The following is a 22,190-nucleotide window of genomic DNA, read 5'->3' on the forward strand; positions in this document are numbered from 1 at the left end:
TGGACATCTAGCCTGGATTCTACTTTTTTCTATTAAAAACAATTCTGCGTGAGCATCATTGTACTTGCCTCTGTATTGTGGGCAGGTGCATTTATCTGGGATAGATACCTAAGGGAAGTGAAAGCGCAATAGTATGCACATTTTACATTTTGATAGATGCTCAAAATTGTCTAGTCATCAGCGCACACTTTATATAAAACATTTTCTAAATGTCTTACCTCAAATTCACTTTTGGGCAAGCTTCCACATTCTGAGACAGAACACTTTCACTAATGCCTCAAAGCAAAAGACCCTCAAGTCAAATGAAAATATATCCCAAAGACCCATTATTTTGCAAAAGATGCTCAATTATGTGTAGTTCTGTGCAACTTTTGAAGTTATTTTTGTTTAGTATTCTATAATCTCCTATTTATGCTGTGCACACCTCCAAATCCTGCACTTTTCCTTCTCATAATACCTTCACTTTTTGTTACTGCTTCCATATCATTGTAGGCAATGGACTTCTATTTCAAGCTAACATTTCTGTGGTGGCTTCTACATTCTAGGCCCTGTGATAAGCCCTTATTTAAATTGGTGTGTATGCAGCATATACGATTTTATTTCCCATCCCCCATTTTACAGACACGTTAACAAGCTCTATGGTTTGTCTAAGGCTACACACAGGACTGCCTATTCAGTTTATGGGGTCCAATGTAAAATGAACATGTGAGTCCTCTTGTTCAAAAAGCAGGAAAAAGTGCTATTAAAAATACTAAAATGTAAAGCTTTTTCCTTTCTTCCACTGTCTCTCTCTCAACCTGACATGGTGGTTTTTATCTGTCATGTCACACTCTCTTGGCATGGAGATACTTGCAGGGCAAGTTCAAAGCTTTGCATGTATGACATCAGAAGGAAAGATAGAGGATAAAAACTGGTACTGTGTAACTTAATGAAACCTAGAGTGGACAATGATGGTGGTTAATTGATCAAATATAAGAAAGTTTTTACATGAATGAGAACAAATATATGTCAGTATTACAATGTGTTAAAAACAGGATGATATGTGGAAAAAGTACAAGTAATACAAACTAAGGCCTGTAGTTATCAGTAACATTGTAATATTCTTTCATTAACTGTAACAAAGGCAATATACCAAAGCTAAACGTCAATAGGAGGGTGACATAAGGAAGGGATATGAGATTTTGTTTTTCTCTTTTCTTCTTTCTTTTCAGAAGAAATGAAAATGTTCTCATATAAATTGTAGTGGTGAATGCATAACTATGTGATTATATCAGGAGCCATTGATTGTACACTTAGGATGGGTTGTATGGTGTGTGAATAAAACAGTTTTTTTTTTAAGTTCAAACCTTTTCAGGCACTTGGGGGCCCAGCTCCACAACTCAACACACATGCCACCCGCCAGTTGCCAGCATCCCCCTCCTGCAAGCTTCTGGACCTGCAAGCTGTTCCACACCTATGGACTAGAAAGTCAAGTTCCCTTTCCTGAGGCCTACTACCCCAAACCATTGCAGATGGGTGACCCCCAATGGTATTTCAATCTCCACACTTGATAACTGGACCAGAGGTGGGTGAGACACTCAGTCCCTCTGAGTGACCACCCACATGCTGTGGTGTTGCCAGGTCGGGGTGGCCAACCCCACTCCCTGGCATGCCTCATGCCAAGATGCTGTGGGGAGGGACCAAGTGCCCAACCCTAACCCTCCCTGTGCCCAGGCCACTGAGAGTAGAAAGCAGTAATCATCACTGGGCAAGGGCAGGGAGAGGTAAGCCAGGCAGAGCCAGGGTGCCAGGAGGCAGGGGAGCAGGCAACTGAGAACCAGGCTAGGGAGACAGCAGGAGACAGGACCAAGCATCAGCTGAGGCTCCAAGTCCCTGGTGCATGCTCCATTGTCCCACTGAGCTTCACTTCTTAAACATAAACTCAAGAATTAAGACAGTGACTACAGCACATTAGACCCCAAATGCAGGGGCCATCGGAGTGCGGGGCCATGTGCAACTGCACTGATTACACAACCATGAAGCTGGTCCTGGTTACACAACTGGTAACCCTGGTCTGATGGTGCCCAACTATTACTACTAAATAGCTCCCTACGAACTCTCCTTCCCTAAGGAGTCACTCATCAAAACTAATAAAACTTTTCTCTAGTCCTATCGCTGTTGCCAAAGAAGTTTCTCTGTCCCCTGCTTCACGGGCATAGTTAAATATGGGTGATGGGACTATTTATGATTTTTTTCTATAATCCCCACTCTGTCCTCACTTTGCTGATTATATGTTTATGTACACTTTAGCATTTTCTTCTGCCTTTTGTATTTCCTGCAAATTGGCAGTAGGATTAAGAGGCTTGATCATGCAGTAGACTTTTAACTAACATAGCGTCTCTGCCTTCTAGATTATAACGCAGACTAGCCATATTAACCTCCCTAAAACACCACATTGCACATGCAGTCCTCATGTTCCTCTCCATCCACGTCTATATCCACTTCTGTCTTCCTCCCCCATATTCACATGCACACTCAGAAGTCTTCTGTGGCACCTGTTAACATATGTTAATGTCAATGCCCTCCACATTTTACTGTCTTCTGCTTTCCTTCCCAGTTCCACAAACAGACAGGTTAAACAGCGCAAAGAACACAAACTGAGAGTGATCCCAAGCCCAAGCCATAATACCAGTTTTGCAACTTGACTCAGATATAATTCTGGTGAGTTACTTTTTCTCCACGTCTGAATTTCTTTCTTTGTAAAAGTGAGATAATACCCCTCTCACAGAGCTGTTATAAGGCCCAGGTGTGTGCATTTATATAAAGCACCCTGAGACCCTCGAGAAAAGGGAGATGTTGATATTATTGTTGATATGATTGTAACAGTCACAAACAGAACATATTCACAATCTCCAAAAACTCCTACTGGAGCTTCACTTTAGAACCTTTAGCCTCACTTCTTTCTCACCTAGAAAGTTCTCTCTGCTTGTCTAAGTCTTACCTACTGTGGTAGGCAGAATTCTAAGAGACCCCAAGATTTCCCACCCATGGTATTCATACTCTGCATATACCCCAGGGCTGTGACATGATGGGTTTTACTTCTGTGATTAGGTTATGTTATATGGGGCAGTTGACCTTAGATAGGGAGATTGTCCAGTGGGCTTGGCCTAATCACATGAGCTCTTTTAAAGCAGAGGGTTTTCTCCAGCTGGTCACAGAAGAGGAAGTCAATGTTTCAAAGCACAAGAAGGATTTGACAAGCCTAATTATTAGCTTAAAGATAGAGGAGGTCATGTGTCAAGGAATGCATGTGGCCTCTAGGAAGTGAGCACCTGCAGCCAGCAAGGAAACAGGGTCCTTAGTCCTACCGCTGCAAGGAACTGAATTCTTCCCACAACAAAAGTGAGCCTGGGAGATTTTCCCCCAGAAACTCTACATGAAAACTCAGTCCAGTCAACTCCTTGATTTCAGCCTGTGATTCTGAGCAGACAACCTAGCAATCTGCAGATTTATGACCTGCAGAATTGTGAGATGACAGACGGGTGTTGGTTTAAGACACTAAGTGTGTGGTCATAGTATACTGATACGTACCTTCAAGGCCCACTTTTTTAAATAATTTCCCTATTGTTTCTCACTACAATGTTCTGGTATGCACGGTTTGTACTAATCCTCTCCTTCACAGCATTTATCACAGTTGTCTTTTTATATGACCATTTTGTATTTGTCTCCTGTTTATCTGTGACAGAGGCTGCTAGATGTCCCCCAATCTCCATTCTGCTCTTCCTCCACAGTAATGGGGCCACAGATTTATGACTGGGTACCAAACCACACAGTCCCGATTTGACACTTGGCACATTATAAAGTGTGATGGCTTTCATGTGTCATCTTCACTAGGTTATGGTGCCCTGTTGTTTGGTCAAGCAAGCACTGGCCTGACCGCTACTGTGAAGGCATCCTGTAGATGGATTTGCATCTAGAGTCAGTTGATTGCATCTACAGCCAACAAAGGAGATTGCTCTCAGCAATGTGGGGAGTCTCATCATCCAATCAGCTGGTGGTCTTAAAAGCCAGAACTGAGGATTTCAGAAGTCAGGAAGAAGAATTTCTGCCTACAATCAGCTAGATAACTTCTCCTGAGAAATTCAACTTCACCTTCATCCAAGTTTCCAACTTGCCCTACAGAATTCAGACTTGTGAATCCCCACAGAATACACAAAGCTGCAGTTTTCTCATCTCTAAAATGGGGATAATAATGTTTTCAACCCCATCCAAAATAAAAGGGTTAGCACACAGTAAGCCCTTAAAAAAATGTTTGCAGATAGAGAAGTCAGTTCGTGGTCTGCACTAACCTAAGGAACCACCATGAAACTAAGCCGCAAATATGTGGTGAAGACCATGTGATACTTAAGTTCTAAGCAGAAGGAGATCACTGCCAGCTTGGGGGTAAGAAAGAATTTATGGAGCAGTGAACTTCATCTGGCTTTAAAGGAAGAATAATATTTGGTTAGGCAAGAAAGAAGCAGACATTCCAGAATGAGCAAGGCCTGGAGGTGGGGACCTGTTACAGGATGTTAGTCAGACTGATGTGAATGTTCACCCAATTCTAAGATAAGGGTGAATGGTAAATTTCCCAAGATTATAACCTGCAGAGGTTAAGGACTGTGTGAAATTTGCTCTTGGGTATAGCTAGCTAGACATGACTCTTTACCATGTTTTCATTTTAAGGCCCTTGATGATGGGGAACATTATAAGATATGTTAAAGTCTAGCATTTCTGAGTTATAAATAATTGGGGAAGAGTTTGGGAGGATGATAATTATTTACACAGTGCCCCACAACATGGAAAACTTTCCTTTTTTATTTTTTTTAAAGCCATAGCAACTCTTTAAGGTAGGTAGAAAATGAGAAGTATAGCTCTCTTTCATTACATAGACTGGGAAATTGAGACATAGTAGCAACTGTCACTTGTGAGTACAACTCATAGAAATTTTAGTTAAGCATGGATTAGGGTCTAAAACCTAAGTCTTCTATGTCAGTTGAGATACTCAGGTTCTCTCCATGTTTCTGTGTTCAGTCTCCCCGATTAGTTTTTGGACTGCTGTATATTGGCTCTGTATCTAAGGATTGACTTAAAGCTTCTCAAAACACTCCTACGGGGGGGGGGGGGGGAGGTGCAAGGATAGTGCGGTGGTAGAATTCTCACCTGCCAGGTGGGAGACCTGGGTTCGATTCCCAGTCCATACACTTCCTAAACAAACAAACAAGTAAAAAAAAAAAAAAATGGAAAACCAAATAGGGCGGGCAACGGTGGCTCAGTGGCAGAAGTTCTTGCCTGCCATGCCAGAGACCCAGGTTCAATTCCCGGTGCCTGCCCATGTCAAAAAATAAATAAATAAATAAACAAAAAGTCAGCAAATGGTGCTGCGATAAGGGGAACATCACATGGAAAAAGAAAGAAATGTGACCCCCGCTATACAGCACAAAAGAAAAACAAAAGAAAGAAAGAAAAGAAAACACTCCTATAGGCACCAATACATTCCTGCCCATGTGGGTGAGACTTCAATTTACACACACTTATACACACACACACGTCTACACCGCATTGCCCAGCTCACCAGAGATGCACCTTCTCTCTCCACCTAGACCACCCCACCAGCGCCTTCCCCACATTCTCCCGCATCGAAACCTTACAGTGGTTCAGTCAGTTGGAGCCCTTCCTCCCCCTTCGCCCCCGAAGCTGACTTAACACCACACCACACCCACTAACCCCACCTAAAACCACAACCACTTCCCCCTTCATTTTGAAAAAGAGTGGCTCTTCTTTTTTCTTGACCAATTATCATTTTCAATTCAAAATGGATTTAAGGTATCTAAATTAGTCTTTATATTTTTTTGCATGGGTAGGCACCGGGAATCAAACCCCGGTCTCTGGCATGGCAGGCAAGAACTCTGTCTGCTGAGCCATCGTGGCCCGCCCCTAAATTAGTTTTTAATACTTAGAATTTAAGACTTCGGGCCAAGACGGCAGCTTAACAATGTGCGCATTTTAGTTTGTCCTCCAGAACGACTACTAAATAACCAGAAACAGTACAGAACAGTTCCTGGGGCCACGTCAGTGACCGGACACACAGTATACCCCAGTCTGGACCAGCTGGACCAGCTGCGAGCCCCCCCAAAAACATGAGTTCTCCAAGCCGTGGCAGCCAGCGCCCCTCCCCCACAGACTGCTTCCCAGAGGGGAAAGGAAAGAGACTTTACCAGCAGCAGGGGCTGAGCGCCATCAAATGCCAATTGTGAAATTAATTAACAAATTCTGACTACTAAAAATAGGCCCCTAGCTCAGGTGAACCTGGTCAAAATGAAGGTTGCTCATTTGTGCCCAAGCACCAAGGGGGCAAGGCTGACAGAAAAAGAAAAGAAAAAAAAAAGAAGGAAACAGAGGTTTTTGTGGCTGTGTTTCTACAAAGGCTTGACTGCCTTTGGCTACAGCGGCAGGACTTCTCAGGCCACATCTGCCCCAGCATAGGCAGAAACAAGCTCGTTTGAGGGCTTGTCTGGAGCCTGTCCCTTCCCCAGGGGAGGGGGTGAAGCCCAACTCAGATGGAATCCCTCCCTCAAGGAATTCAGACACCAGGACTTGGTAATTTGAAGCCATTAAAACCAGCCCCAAACCTCTCCTCTGTCTCCACCACACCCCAGCAGGGAGAGTCTGCCAAAGTTAAAGGTACCGCATCATCTTATGCTGGTGGGACCCGCAGGTAGACAAGCGCCACATACCGTCAGATTAAGAAAAACAGAGTCCAGAGACTTCACAGGAAAGTCTTTCAACCTGCTGGGTCTCACCCTCAGGGAAAACCGGTGCAGGTGACTTTTTCCTCCTGATAGGAGGCCAGTTTGGTCTGGGAAAATCCGGCTGGAGTCTGTAATACCTAAGTAGACCGTCCTAAATGTGTGTGGGGGAGGCACCACACAAGAAGGGCAAGAAACAAGAAAACAAGGACTGAAAAATTCCCCTCTATTAAACAAAAGTTAAGCTAGAGGTCCAGATAAAGCTGAACTGAATGTCAAAGAACAGATAGATAACAAATTCATCCAGCAAGAAAACCCTAGGTAAAAGAAGTGAAAGCAATCTCGAGAATAAACTAATTAAGGTAATTAAATGCCTAGATGCCAGCAAAAAATAACAAATCACACTAGGAAAACTGAAGATATGGCCCAGTCAAAGGAACAAACCAACAGTTCAAAATGATATACAAGAGCTGAAACAATTAATTCAGGATATACAAACAGACATTAAAACCTCATCAAAAACCAAATCAATGAATTGAGGGAGGATATAAAGAAGGCAAGGAATGAACAAAAAGAAGAAATCGAAAGTCTGAAGAAACAAATCACAGAACTTATGGGAATGAAAGGCAAGGTAGAAGAGATGAAAAAAACAATAGAAACCTACAATGGTAGATTTCGAGAGACAGAACATAGGATTAGTGAACTGGAGGATGGAACATCTGAAATCCGGCAAGAAAAAGAACACACAGGGAAAAAAATGGAAAAATGTGAGCAGGGACTCAGGGAATTGAAAGACAATATGAAGCGCATGAATATATGTGTGTGGGTGTCCCAGAAGAAGAGAAGGGAAAAGGAGGAGAAAAACTAATGGAGGAAATTATCACTAAAAATTTTCCAACTCTATGAAAGACTTAAAATTACAGATCCAAGAAGTACAGCATACCCCAAAGAGAATAGCTCCAAATAGATGTACTCCAAGACATTTACTAATCAGAATGTCAGAAGTCAAAGAGAAAGAAAGAATCTTGAAAGCAGCAAGAGAAAAGCAATCTATCACATACAAGGGAAGCGCAATAAGACTATCCATAGATTTCTCAGCAGAAACCATGGAGGTGAGAAGAGAGTAGGATGATATATTTAAATTACTAAAAGAGAAAACTGCCAACCAAGAATTCTATATCCAGCAAAATTGTCCTTCAAAAATGAGGGAGAAATTAAAACATTTTCAGACAAAAATCACTGAGAGGATGTGTGACCAAGAGACCAGATCTGCAAGAAACACTAAAGGGAGCACTAGAGGCAGATACGAAATGACAGAAGAGAGAGGTGTGGAGAAGAGTGTAGAAAGGAAGACTATGAGTAAAGGTAAAAAGAAGGAAAATTAGATATGACATATAAAATCCAAAAGGCAAAATGGTAGAAGAAAGTACTACCCATGCAGTAATAACACTAAATGTTAATGGATTTAAACTCCCCAGTCAAAAGACATAGACTGTACCAAAACCGGGTAAAGATGCTATAAGAAAAAAAAAAAAAAAAAGACATAGACTGGCAGAATGGATTAAAAAAAAACAAGACCCATCTATATGCTGTCTCTACTCAAAGGATATGAGGGCAAGGACACAAACAGACATTTGCACACCAATGTTTATAGCAGCATTATTTACAATTACCCAGAGATGGAAACAGCCAAAATGTCCATCAATAGATGGGTGACTAAACAAACTGTGGCAGATACATAAGATGAAATATTATGCAGCTGTTAGACAGAATAAAGTTATGAAGTATGTAACAATATGGATGGACCTTAAGGACATTATGCTGAGTGTGATTAGCCAAAAACAAAAGGACAAATACTGTATGGTCTCACTGATATGAACTGACATTAGTGAATAAATTTGAAATATTTTGTTGGTAACAGAGACCATCAGGAGATAGAAATAGGGTAAGATATTGGGTAATTGGAGCTGAAAGGATACAGATTGTGCAACAGGACTGAATGTAAAAACTCAGAAATGGACAGCAAAATATTACCTAACTGTAATACAATTATGTTAGAACGCTGAATGATGCTGAATGTGAGAATGATAGAGGGAGGAGGGCTGGGGCCACAAATGAAACCAGAAAGAAAGATAGACAATAAAGATTGAGATGGTATAATCTAGGAATAACTAGAGTGTATAATGATAGTGACTAAATGTACAAATTTAGAAAATGTTTTTGCATGAGGAAGAACAAAGGAATGTCATACTGCAGGGTGCTGAAAATAGATGGTAATTAATATTTTAAAATTTTAACTTATGTGTGATACTAAAGCAAAAAATGTCTATTTGGTACAAAATTTATATTTTGACTAGTGCATCTCCTAATATAACTTATGTAGATAGTTGGTTGAACACCATAAGTACATGGAACCTTGGGTATGACATGAAATTTTGTTGGTTTGTCCAGGTGATGCCCCAATGAATCCCAGAGTGATTTGATCAGTGAGTGGAAAAGTATTTGCAAAGTCCCCTTCGGGGAATGGTGAGAACAGGGGAAAATTCAACCTCCCAAAGTTGAATTCTTGATATTCTCACAAGCAGTGTAGACAACCAAAGCTATAGGCTGAGCCTCCAGTCTTGGGGTTTGCTCATAAGAAACTTAACCCCACAAAGGATAGGTCATGCCTACTTAAAATTAGGCCTAAGAGTCACCCCCAAAAGAACCTCTTTTGTTGCTCAGATGTGGCCTCTCTCTCCAGCCAACACAACACGCAAACTCACCACCCTCCCCCTGTCTACGTGGGACATGACTCCCAGGGGTGTTGACCTTCCTGGCAATGTGGGACAGAAATCCCAGAATGAGCTGAGATTCAGCATCAAGGGATTGAGAAAAACTCTAGAATGAGGTGAGACCCAGCATCAAGGGATTGAGAAAACCTTCTCAACCAAAAGGGGGAAGAGTGAAATGAGACAAAGTTCAATGGCTGAGAGATTCCAAACAGAATGGAGAGGTTATCCTGGAGGTTTTTCTTAGGCATTAAGTAGATATCACCTTGTTATTCAAGATGTAATGGAGAGGCTGGAGGGAACTGCCTGAAAATGTAGAGCTGTGTCCCAATAGCCATGTTTCTTGAAGATGATTTTATAATGATATAGCTTTCACAATGTGACTGTGTGATTGTGAAAACCTTGTGTCTGATGCTCTTTTTAGCTACCTTGTCAACAGATGAGTAGAACATATGGAATAAAAATAAATAATAGGGGGAACAAATGTTAAAATAAGTTTAGTTTGAAATGCTAGTGATCAATGAAGGGGAGGGGTAAGGGGTATGGTATGTAAAAATTTTTTTCTTCTGTTTTTGTTTTATTTTTCTGTTGTCTTTTTATTTCTTTTTCTGAATTGATGCAAATGTTCTAAGAAATGATCATGATGATGAATATGCAACTATGTGATGATATTATGAGTTACTGATTATATATGTAGAACGGAATGAGCATATATTAAGAATGTGTTTCTTGCAATTTTTTTAATTAATAAAAAATTTTGAAAAAAATAAAAAATACTTAAACTTTCAGAACTTTGCTATCCGAATATGTAGATTTTTTTCCTTGTTGCTTTAATTTCAAATTGGTTTATGCAACTTATTACACAAATACAGGCTTTACAACGATTGTATGGATACTTTATTTTAATATGCTTATGGTTAAGCTAACTAAGATCCATTTTTGGTGGTTCTAAGTGTATTGTTTTTTTTCTTAAATAAAAAATATATAAAATAAAATAAAATAAATGGATTTAAGTCATTTTCAGCATTACACTTTCAATAATTCTCATACTTTTTTATTACTTTTCAAGCTTCTGTATTATATGAGAAAGCTAAAAAGAAGGCTATTGAAAGTTATGTAAAAGTCCAGTTCCTAGAGATAACTACTGTTAACACTTTATTATATTACCTTAAGTCTTTTTTTCTATTCATATATGAGTTTGTGTGTATGTTCAGTTTTTCTCATATAAATTTTTTAGATAATTTACATACCATAAATTCCCTCTTTTAAAGTGTTCAATTTTTTTCTTCCTGCCTTTTTTTTGCCTTAACATTATTATGTTACAAACATAGACCCATGACATTGAATGTTCTTCAAAAACATGATTTTTTAATAGCCATATAACCTTTGAAATGGTCAAGACCATAATATATTTAACCATCTCCCTATTTTTGGACATTTAGGTTGTCTACAAGTTTTCACTTGTAAATGATGTTTTTTTGTAACATTAATTTGTAATTTGTAAATAATGCTTTGAAAAACGCCCTCAAGTTTTTATTTTTCTAGACATTGCATTGTCGTTTTAACACAACTTATGATGGGGTAAACCCTGTTGGTTGCTACCTAGCATGCATTCTCTCTTTCGGTCTTAGCTTATAAAATCTAGTATCATGAGGAGATGTATTCATTACTTGTTGCTATGTATAAATCACTCTAAAACAATAATTCTTAATTATCTCTCATGGCTTCTGTGCTCAGGAATTTGGAATCAGTTTGACTTGAGCTTTTAGCTGAGGGTCTCTCTTGACTTATAGTCAGATGGTAGCTATAGCTAGGGTTGTCCTAAAGGCAATTTCGCTCACATATCTGATACCTGGATGGGAAAACTTGAAGAACTAGGAGCTTAAATAGATGGGATTCTTCAGGCCTTATTTTCTATTTCTATGTTCCTCCAACCCCCTGGTATGATTTCTCAAGCCTGGTGGCTTCAGAGAAGCCATACGTCTTACAAAGAGCTCAGCACTCCAAAGGCACATCTCCGAAGAGATCCAGAGCTGGTCAGTTCTTGACCAAAAAAGGAAGAGAGAAATTAGACAAAATAAAGTTTCGGTGGCTGAAAGATTTCAAACAGAGTCAAGATGTTATCCTGGAAGTTATTCTTACGCATTATATAGAGATCCCTTTTTAGTTTGTGGTGTATTGGAGTGGCTGGAGGGAAGTACCTGAAATTGCTGAACTGTGTTCCAGCAGCCTTGATTCTTGAAGAAGACTTTAGAGCTATATAGATTTTACAATGTGACTGGGTGATCATAAAAACCTTGTGTCTGAAGCTTTTTTTTTTTTTTTTTTTGGTTGCATGGCCCAGGTAATTGAACCCGGGTCTCCCACATAAAAGGTGAGCATTCTACCACCAAACCACCTGTGCACCATCTGATGCTCCTTTTATCCAGGGTATGGACAGATGAGTTGAAAAAAAGGATAAAAAAGTTTATAAGTAGTAGGGGGAGATAAAGGGTAAAAAATGGGTAGATTGAAATACTGCGGGCAACGAAAGGGAGAGGTGTATGGGATATATAATTTCTTTTTTCTTTTTTCATTTCTTTTTTCAGAGTGATGCAAATGTTCAAAACTGATCATGGTGAGGAATTCACAACTATGTGATGATATTGTGAGCCACTGATTGTATAATATGGTTGGACTGTTTGTGTGTGGATATTTCTCAATAAAAATATTTTTTAAAAAAATAATATGCCTGGCCCAAAGCAGGCACTCCATAAATATTTTTTGAATGAATGAATGGTCAGCACACTGGCATCCAGCTTAAGCTACCATGAAAATATATGTAGTTCTGGAATTGACTAATGCACATATCCAATGACAAGAAACCACCACGAGGTTGAGGAATGGTTGAAGGAATGAATGATGTTTACCCCTGTATAAGAAATGACATCAAGAAGATGCCATTTCTGTCATCGAATATTTAAAGCACCATCTCATGGATGACAGAGTTGACTAGATCTGTGGGGCTCTAGGAAAATGTATTAAGAGCAGTAGGAGCACATTACAGGAATATAGATTTTAGCTCAGGCCTGCTTTGGGGTAGGTTCTCCCAGGGATGCGTCTTGTGAGGGCGATTTCAAACGTTATTGAGTGTCTGTCACTGTGTGTTCCAGTACAAGATCATGTGGTGGGCTCTCAAGCTTCAGATGGGCAAGTGAACATGATATCCTTTCAGTTCTGGGTTTCTCTAGAGGATGATTGGAATTTTAGTCTGTGCTGTATCCCTCCCTTTGGGGAACTTTCCTTCCACCCTCCAAGTGATTCTAGTGACGTTGCCAGCGCGGGCTTGACCTGAACTGAGACACAGCATCTCTTTCTAGAAAATTTGAATCGCAAGCAAACATTCATGAAGCCAGAAGGTTTGATGGTATCAAACTAAGGAACCAGTTTACATGTTTCTATGCTGAGATTTCCTGGTGTGCCCTAGTTCTTGTCCTCTCTGCAAGCTGCCCCTTTAATTTTATGTAAACCATAAAATAGCCTTCCACTAACCCCCCTTCATTACTTAAGCTAGTGGGTCAATCTCCACTGCTTGCAAAGAAAGAATCATTACAGGGAGCAGTTCTATGACTAAACCTGCAGACCAGAGTCTGAAGCTCCCCCCACCCCACCCCCGCCCCGGTCTTCTGCCAAAAAGATACCACAGTGCAAAAGGGATTCAGCATTCCCTAGCCATGTACTCATGTACCGTTATGTCAGCTGGGCAAAGAGTGGGCCTGGAAGGGAAGCATGTTATGCCTTTGTAAGTATAATCTCTATTCTCCCTCTTTTCCTCTCTCTTGTTTTGTCTCCTCTCTCTCTCTTTCCCTCTCTCTCTCTCTCTCTCTCTCTCTCTCTCTCTCTCTCTCTCTCTCTCTCTCTCTTTCATCCCCTCCCTCCCTCCCTTGCTCCTCTGCATTTTCAAATGACAAGCGGAGTTATGTAATTTTTTAAAGTGCAGACTAAAAAGGGAGGTATCAGAAGAAGACACAGGAAAGAATAAAGAAAGGAGAGGGGCTTGTGTGCTTTCACATAGCAATCTCCCCCATGAATGGTCTATGCAATGGTTAAAATATAGATTTAATCAAAGGAGAAGGAAGAGTTATAACAGAAGACAGGATTTAACAAATGAGTACAACTGTTGAATCATTATGTTAATATTTCTTTTAGTCTCCAATATCTTGGAGCAGCTAGAAGGAAAAATCTGAAATTGTGGAATGGTAACCCATACCAATCTTTGAAATTTGTTCTTTAACTACTTGTTGCAACATACTTCGAAATTTATTGCTTTTTGTATATATATGTATGTTATATTTCACAGTAAAAAAAAAAAAGTTAAAAAAAATGAAAAGAGCTGGGCAGAAGCTGTATTATCTTTTCTAACCTACCTCAGAAGAATAAATATCACTTTGCCTTAGTCACCTTCCTGCCCATATTCTAGGGCTTCCCCACTCCTGGATGAAGGAATGTCAGTGTCACCTTGTAAGAACAACATTTGGGAAAGACAATCTGTCATAGGAGGCAATGTGCCTCCCCACCCTAAGGGTACCTGGTACAGGAATGTCGTGATTTTCAGAAATTCACTTAACAGAAATCTTATCTCAGAAATTTATGAATTTAGTAATTCATTCGCACAAGACGTAGCTCCCACTTGCCCCACATCCCCCTTCAGTTTAGAACATTTAGAAGTCCCTCACCATCGATACAGATTGTGCAATGGGACTGAATGTAAAAACTCAGAAATGGACAGCACAGTACTACCTAACTGTAATACAATTATATTAAAACACTAAATGAAGCTGCATGTGAGAATGACAGAGGGAGGAGGGCTGGGGGCACAAATGAAATCAGAAAGAAAGATAGACGATAAAGATTGAGATGGTATAATCCAGGAATGCCTAGAGTACATAATGATAGTGACTAAATGTACAAATTTTTAAAATGTTTTTTATAAGGAAGAACAAAGGAATGCCATTACTGCAGGTTGCTGAAAATAGATGGCAATTAATATTTTAAAATTTCAACTTATGTGTGAGACTAAAGCAAAATATGTTTATTTGGTATGAAATTTATATTTCAACTAGTGCATTTCCTAATATAACTTATGTAGATAGCTTGGTTGAATACCATAAGTACATGGAACCTTGGGTAGGACATGAGATTTTGTTGGTTTGCCTGGAATGAGGAGTGATGCCCCGATGAATCACAGAGTGATTGATCAGGGAATAAAAAAGTATTTGGAAAGTTCCCTTCCAGGAATGGTGAGAAAGGGGGAGAATTCAACTTCCCAAAGTTGAATTCTTGATATTCTCACAAGCAGTGCAGACAACCAAAGCTATAGGCTGAGCCCCCAGTCTTGGGGTTTGTTCATAAGAAATTTAACCCCACAAAGGATAGGTCAGGTCTACTTAAAATTAGGCCTAAGAGTCACCCCCAAGAGAACCTCTTTTGTTGCTCAGATGTGGCCTCTCTCTCCAGCTAACACAACAAGCAAACTCACCACTCTTCCCCTGTCTGCGTGGGACATGACCCCCAGGGGTGTGGATCTTCCTGGCAACGTGGGACAGAAATCCTAGAATGAGCTGAGACTCAGCATCAAGGGATTGAGAAAACCCTCTGGACCAAAAGGGGAAAGAGTGAAATGAGACAAAGTGTCAATGGCTGAGAGATTCAAAACAGAGTGGAGAGGTTATCCTGGAGGTTATTCTTACGCATTAAGTAGATACCACCTTGTTGTTCAAGATGTAATGGAGAGGCTGGAGGGAACTGCCTGAAAATGTAGAGCTGTGTTCCAGTAGCCATGTTTCTTGAAGATGATTTTATAATGATATAGCTTTCACAATGTGACTGTGTGATTGTGAAAACCTAGTGTCTGATGCTCCTTTTATCTACCTTGTCAACAGACGAGTAGAACATATGGAATAAAAATAAATGATAGGGGAAAAAATATTAAAATAGATTTAGTTTGAAATGCTAGTGATCAATGAAAGGGAGGGGTAAGGGGTATGGTATGTATAATTTTTTTTCTGTTTTCGTTTTATTTCTTTTTTCTGAATAGATGCAAATGTTCCAGGAAATGATCATGATGATGAATATGCAACTATGTGATGATATTGTGAATTACATATTATCTATGTAGAACGGAATGATCAAAATAAGAATGTTTGCGTTTGTTTGGTGTTTTTGGTATTTAAAAAAATTTTTTTTAATTAAAAAAAAAAAAGAAGTCCCTCACCATCATCTTCAACTCTCTATCTTGTCCAGATCTTTGTCAGCTATGCTGTTAACTGTAAGAACCACACAGCCTGACTGCATAGCACCTGGTAGCCCAGGGCTTTGCCAACCATAACAGACATCTTTCAGACGTGCTGCTGTTGAGGACGCCAAATGCAGTACCATTAGGTTTGGCATGAAAGTAAAATCCAGGAAACTCAGGCATAGTTTTCAAATTAACTGGCTGGCCACTGTCAGGTATTAGCCAGGTATTTGTGGTTGGGTAGATTTTGAGAAAAAATCTTCAAGATCTCACCCTCAGAAATATTTGGAAACCATGTTTCTAAATATAAGTTTTGCATATGATGATTATAAAAGTTTTATTTTGTGTTCCTCCAATAAAATGTTATTTATTTTTTTGTACTGAGATGTACCGGAGTTATTAAATTTATTTCTAGGTCTTCATAGCTGGTGGCTAACTAGGATAGCTTTTCTAAAATTATCATTAGCATTTCTAGGAAGTTATTTCTAACTTAAAGAAAAGCTATTTTTGAATTTTACCATAAGATAAGCTATCTTATTAATTATAAATATAGTTGTTTGTTGGGCGGGGTTTTTTGGTTTCTTTTTTTTGGTAGAATATCTTGAGTTTTCCTGTTAAGTAATCATATCATCAGAAAAATCCCATTTACTTGGCCATCATGTTTTTTGTTGTTGTTGTTGTTTGCATGGTCAGGCACTGGGAATCGAACCCGGGTCTCTGGCATGGCAGGCAAGAACTCTGCCACTGAGCCACCGTGGCCCACTCGCCATCATGTTCGGAATTTTTTTTTTTTATCTCACTGCATTAGCTACAACCTTCAATATACGAAATATACTGATGATGATAGTCATCCTTTTTTCTAACAATAATGACTTTAGTATGTCATTAAGTAAAATTATTCCACTCTCTGTTTTGATAAATATTAAAGATTATGTTTTGTCTAGACACGTATGAGCCAACTAAATCAACTGCAGAGAAGACATGCATCCATTAAGAATGCTTGAGCTGCAAACAACAGAAAACCTAAGACTCGCATAAACAAATAAGAATGTAATGGTAAATATTTCAGGGCATATAAACAAATAGAGATCTGTTTTCCTCATATAACAAAAAGATTGGAGACTGACAGTGGCTGGCTTTAATTTAGCTGATCAGTCTTCAAGGATTCCAGGTCTTTTCAGTCTTCACCTTTCCATCCTTTGTGCATGGGTTCTCATCATCATGCTTGTTGCCTTGTGATTTAAATAAGCAGATGAACAAAAAAAGAACCTGCTGGAGCTCTAGCCATCCACATCACATCCAAATAAGCAGGAATCAAGGATGGCGTAACAGGAGTAAAGGAAAAAATTGTCCCAGAAGCCTCTCAGGAGGCTTACAATTCCTTTGGCTTGCTGCTAATGCCAGGGGCACCCAAAGAGTCTCGTGGTCTGCCTGACTTGAGGAGGTGGAGCTCGGAGGGCCGGGAAGTAAAGGAAGCAAGTCCATAGGCAAGAGTATCAGAAAGGAGAGAGCTGCACAGAAAGAGACCTCCAGAGTGCTCCAGGGGGTCACCCTGAGTCTTCATTTGAGCTCAGTTCAGCACACACATGTGAGGAAACTATCCGATGCTGGGAAACAACCATCTGGAAGGGGCAGGTGGAACAGTTCACAGAAGTCGCACCTTTCAAAAATGAAAACAAAATAAGGACTTTTTCAGGCACAGAAAAGCTCACTTCACTTTATTCCCTTCTCTTGGCGATTACCATCATGTACTAGGACCTGTTGTCCAATGTTTGAAATGATTATTTCATTTATTTTGTGTGGTGTTTTCATTGTATGAGGCAGGAAGGTAAATCTGGTCTCTGTTACTCCATCCTGGTCAAAAGTGGAAGTCAAATTCTCCTTAAAATTTTAGCTGCATTGACAAATGAAATCAGAAAGAAAGATAGATGACAAAGACTGAGGTGGTATAATCTAGGAATGCCTAGAGTGTATAATGATAGTGACTAAATGTACAAATTTAAAAAATTTGTTTTTGCATGAGGAAGAACATAGGAATGTCATTACTGCAGGGTATTGAAAATTGTTAGTAATTAATATTTTAAAATTTTAACTTATGTGTGATACTAAAGCAAAAAATGTTGATTTGGTACAAAATTTATATTTTGACTAAGGCATTTCCTAATATAATTTATGTAGACAGCTTAATTGAACACCATTAAGTACATGGAAACTTGAGTAGGGCATGAGATTTTGTTGGTTTGTCCAAAGTGATGCCCCAATAAATTCCAGAGTGATTTGAACACTGAATAAAAAAGTATTTGCAAAGTCCCCTTCCAGGAATGGTGAGAAAGGGGGAAAATTCAACTTCCCAAAGTTGAATTCTTGATATTCTCACAAGCAGTGCAGACAACCAAAGCAATAGGCTGAGCCCCCAGTCTTGGGGTTTGTTCAGATGAAACTTAACCTCACAAAGGATAGGTCAAGCCTACTTAAAATTAGGCCTAAGAGTCGCCCCCAAGAGAACCTCTTTTGTTGCTCAGATGTGGCCTCTTTCTCCAGCCAGCACAACAAGCAAACTCACCACCCTCCCCCTGTCTGCGTGGGATTTGACTCCCAGCGGTGTGGACCTTCCTGGCAACGTGGGACAGAAATCCTAGAATGAGCTGAGACTCAGTATCAGGGGGTTGAGAAAACCTACTCGACCAAAAGGGGAAAGAGTGAAATGAGACAAAATAAAGTACCAAAGGCTGAGAGATTCCAAACAGAGATGAGAGGTTATCCTGGAGGTTATTCTTATGCATTAAATAGATACCACCTTGTTATTCAAGATGTAATGGAGAGGCTGGAGGGAACTGCCTGAAAATGTAGAGCTGTGTTCCAGTAGCCATGTTTCTTGAAGATGATTGTATAACGATATAGCTTTCACAACATGATTGTGTGATTGTGAAAACCTTGTGTCTGATGCTCCTTTTATCTACCTTATTAACAGATGAGCAAAACATATGGAATAAAAATAAATAATAGGGGGAACAAATGTTAAAATAAATTTAGTTTGAAATGCTAATGATCAATGAAAGCAAGGGGTAAGGGGTATGGTATGTATAATCTTTTTTTTTCTGTTTTCGTTTTATTTCTTTTTCTGTTGTCTTTTTATTTCTTTTTCTGAATTGATGCAAATGTTCTAAGAAATGATGGCTATGCAACTATGTGATGATACTGTGAGTTACTGATTATGTATGTAGAATGGAATGATCATATGTTAATGTTTTTGTTCATTTGTTAAATTTTTTAATTAATAAATAAATTTTAAAAATAATAAAAATTTTAAAATGACATTTAAAAAATAAACAAATAAATAAATAATAGGGTGAACATATGTTAAAATAAACTTAGATTGAAATGCTAGTGATCAATGAAAGGGAGGGGTAAGGGGTATGTTATGTATGAATTTTTTTCTGTTGTCTTTTTATTTCTTTTTCTGAATTGATGCAAATGTTCTAAGAAATGATCATGATGATGAATATGCAACTATGTGATGATACTGTGAATTACCGATTATATATGTAGAACGGAATGATATATGTTAAGAATGTTTGTATTTCTTTGTTGTCATTTTTTAATTTAAAAATTAATTAAAAAAAATTTTTTTAATTTTTAACTGCATTGAGAGACAAGGAAATAAGTATCTTGCTTTTTCAGCCTCTGTAATGGAAAGTAGGCAAGGGAAAGGGAGGTTAGGAATCATGATTGTGTTAACCCAGTAACTATGTTGCCACAGGTTATTAGCCGAAAGTGTTAAGTATATATTTAGAGTTGAGATGAAACCCAAAGGGTAATTGTCTGTCATATTATGTAGGGACCATATGCTCAGGCAGAAGCTCAAAGTACAAAGACAAGGTCCCGCAAACAGATTGGAGGGATGGGACTGCCCCTCCCCCAACCTAGGTGAAGCTGGGACCTCCAATAGTCCAAGCTTCTCTTTTTCAGGGCTACTTTCTATGAAGTGCATAACAAGTCAAAACAAAAGCCACCTCAAAATGGAGCAGCTTCACCATACACTTCTATCTCAGAGTTCTGGAAGAAAAGCTGTATTGTCCACTGTCTGCCCTTCAGCCCAAAGCTATTCAGAATTCTTGAGGCAAGCATTGAGTAAGCCTTTCCTTCATCAATACTAAGTGAGCTGATAGAGAGAGCCAATGGATTGTCTATCTTTCTTCCTCTTCCTTTCTATCTCCTTTTCCTTCACCAGGTCAAGAACAGTGAAGTCAATGAAAGGTTCCTAAATCATTGTCTTTGTTTTCTGTTCATTCATATACAGCCTTTGGTTAAAGTCATCTGCTACTTAGAAAAGTTAAGGAAACTTGATTAGGGCTTTAAAATCTGATTCATTTCACTCAGACTTGGAACCTTAACTTTAGGTGTTACTGTCTCTTCCAGTCCAAAGATAATTTAACAATTTGTATAGATACGACAGCTTTGTCTAGATATTACTGATTACTGATCTGGAAGGAGAGCTTAAATGCTGTGGGGAACAAAATCAGTTTGGGGCTACTGAAAAAAATCTCATCAGCTCAAGTAAATGTCAGTAATTAGCCGAAGAAATTGCAGCAAAGGTAGAAAAGTCTAGATTGTACTCTGCTCTTCAGGGTTGCTAGAAAGGTATACCCAATTCACATTATCAAACATTTAAATTATTGATCTAAAGCAAGCTATATTTGAGTTACTGTATTTGAGTTTTTCCTAGGAACAATGGCTGGATACTTTATTTATATTTGCATAATTTTAAAAACAAAGTGGCAGCTTTCCCAGAATAGAGGACAATCTTAATCCTAAATGTGTACGGAAGTCCTCACTCCTTAGAAGGCAGGAACTGGATGTAACTTTTATAAAACATATTTTTATTCTGCTTTTAAAAGTCTCAAGATCCAGGCACGTCCCTCCCTTAAGCACACTCACACTCACCCCTCGAGGGTGTACTTTCTTTTCCATCAATAAACTTTTCTCTCTTGCTTATTTAAAAACAAAAACAAAAACACCTCAAGATCCAGTCTCTATCAAGACAATCTATTACATACATTGTCTCATTTAATCTTAAAAACAATTATGTCTTTCATTAATCCCATTTTACAAAAAAAGGAAACTCCATTTCAGAGAAGTTTGAAAATGTATCCAAGGTCACTTTATAAATCTTAAAGAAAGAAATTAAACCCAGCTCATTCTAGTTTACAATCTCACATCTTTCCACAGCTTTAAGAGATGCAGCTGAAAATCTAGTTTGCTAAGATGTTAATTAATGATAATATATATATGGAGATTTAAGCAAATTTGCTTGTCCTTTTTGTTACTTAAAAGTAAAGGGTTGGTTTTTTCTGTTATTGTTTTATTTCTTTTTCTGTTGTCTTTTTATTTCTTTTTCTGAATTGATGCACCTACAACCTCCAGATGGGTCCCTGGTCCAGATAAGTCCTCAAACCTAACCTAGCCTCTCCAGAATATCAGACAGTCCCATCTTCCTACCCCACATTAGTGACAGACCCTTCCAATATCAAAAATTTAGAATGGCCATAGCCCAAACATCCCTGAAGAGAGGGATGGAAAGATCAAAGGTGATGATGGAGTTACACAGAGAAGATAGGATTTAACAAATGAATATGAATGCTGACTTAATAAATTGATATTTCTTTTGATCTCCAGTATTTTAGGGCAGCTAGAAGTAAAAACCTAAAATTGTGAAATTATAACCCATGTCAAAGTCTGAAATATGTTCTACAGCTAATTGTGGTGCTGTGCTTTGAAATTTATAGCTTTTTTTGTGTATATATTATTTTTCACAGAAAAAAAAAGAAAGAAAAAAAGTTGATTGTGATGATAAAAAAATATTTAAGGGCGGGCCACGGTGGCTCAGCAGGCAGGAATGCTTGCCTGCGATGCCAGAGGACCCGGGTTCGATTCCTGGTGCCTGCCCATGTAAAAAAAAAAAAATAGAAAGAAAAAAAATTTAAGCCCTCTAGCCACCTATATTCTGGAGCATCTAGAAGGAAAAATCTGAGAGGCTCGTATGGTAGCCCATGACAAACTCTGGAATCTGTCCTGTAACTACTTGTTGAAGAGTGTTTTGAAAACTCTCACTTTTTTGTATCTTTGCTTTGTGTGTATGTAATACTATACAATAAAAAAAGTTAAAAAAACAAACAAACAATGAAGGGTCTATGAATTACTTGGTCAAACTAATTGAATATCCATAAACATTTCCCAACATAAATTGCTTAAATTTCTGACATACTGGGGGGGCTGAGCGGGTAGGAGAACCTTCTTTTCTCTCCTCACTGGGGCGGAGCTTCTGGCTGGTGCTTCGTGAAGAGAGAGGTTTAGCCTTTCCAGGACTGAACAAATAAT

At 38.9% G+C, this 22,190-nt stretch overlaps 1 pseudogene; it reads left to right on the forward strand.

Annotated features, from left to right (window-relative positions):
* Positions 1 to 22,190, forward strand: part of LOC143653342 (cyclin-A2 pseudogene) — a 42,951-nt pseudogene that overhangs the window by 517 nt on the left and 20,244 nt on the right.

This window comes from Tamandua tetradactyla, chromosome 13 (genome assembly GCF_023851605.1).
Source record: "Tamandua tetradactyla isolate mTamTet1 chromosome 13, mTamTet1.pri, whole genome shotgun sequence".
Lineage (NCBI taxonomy): Eukaryota > Metazoa > Chordata > Mammalia > Pilosa > Myrmecophagidae > Tamandua > Tamandua tetradactyla.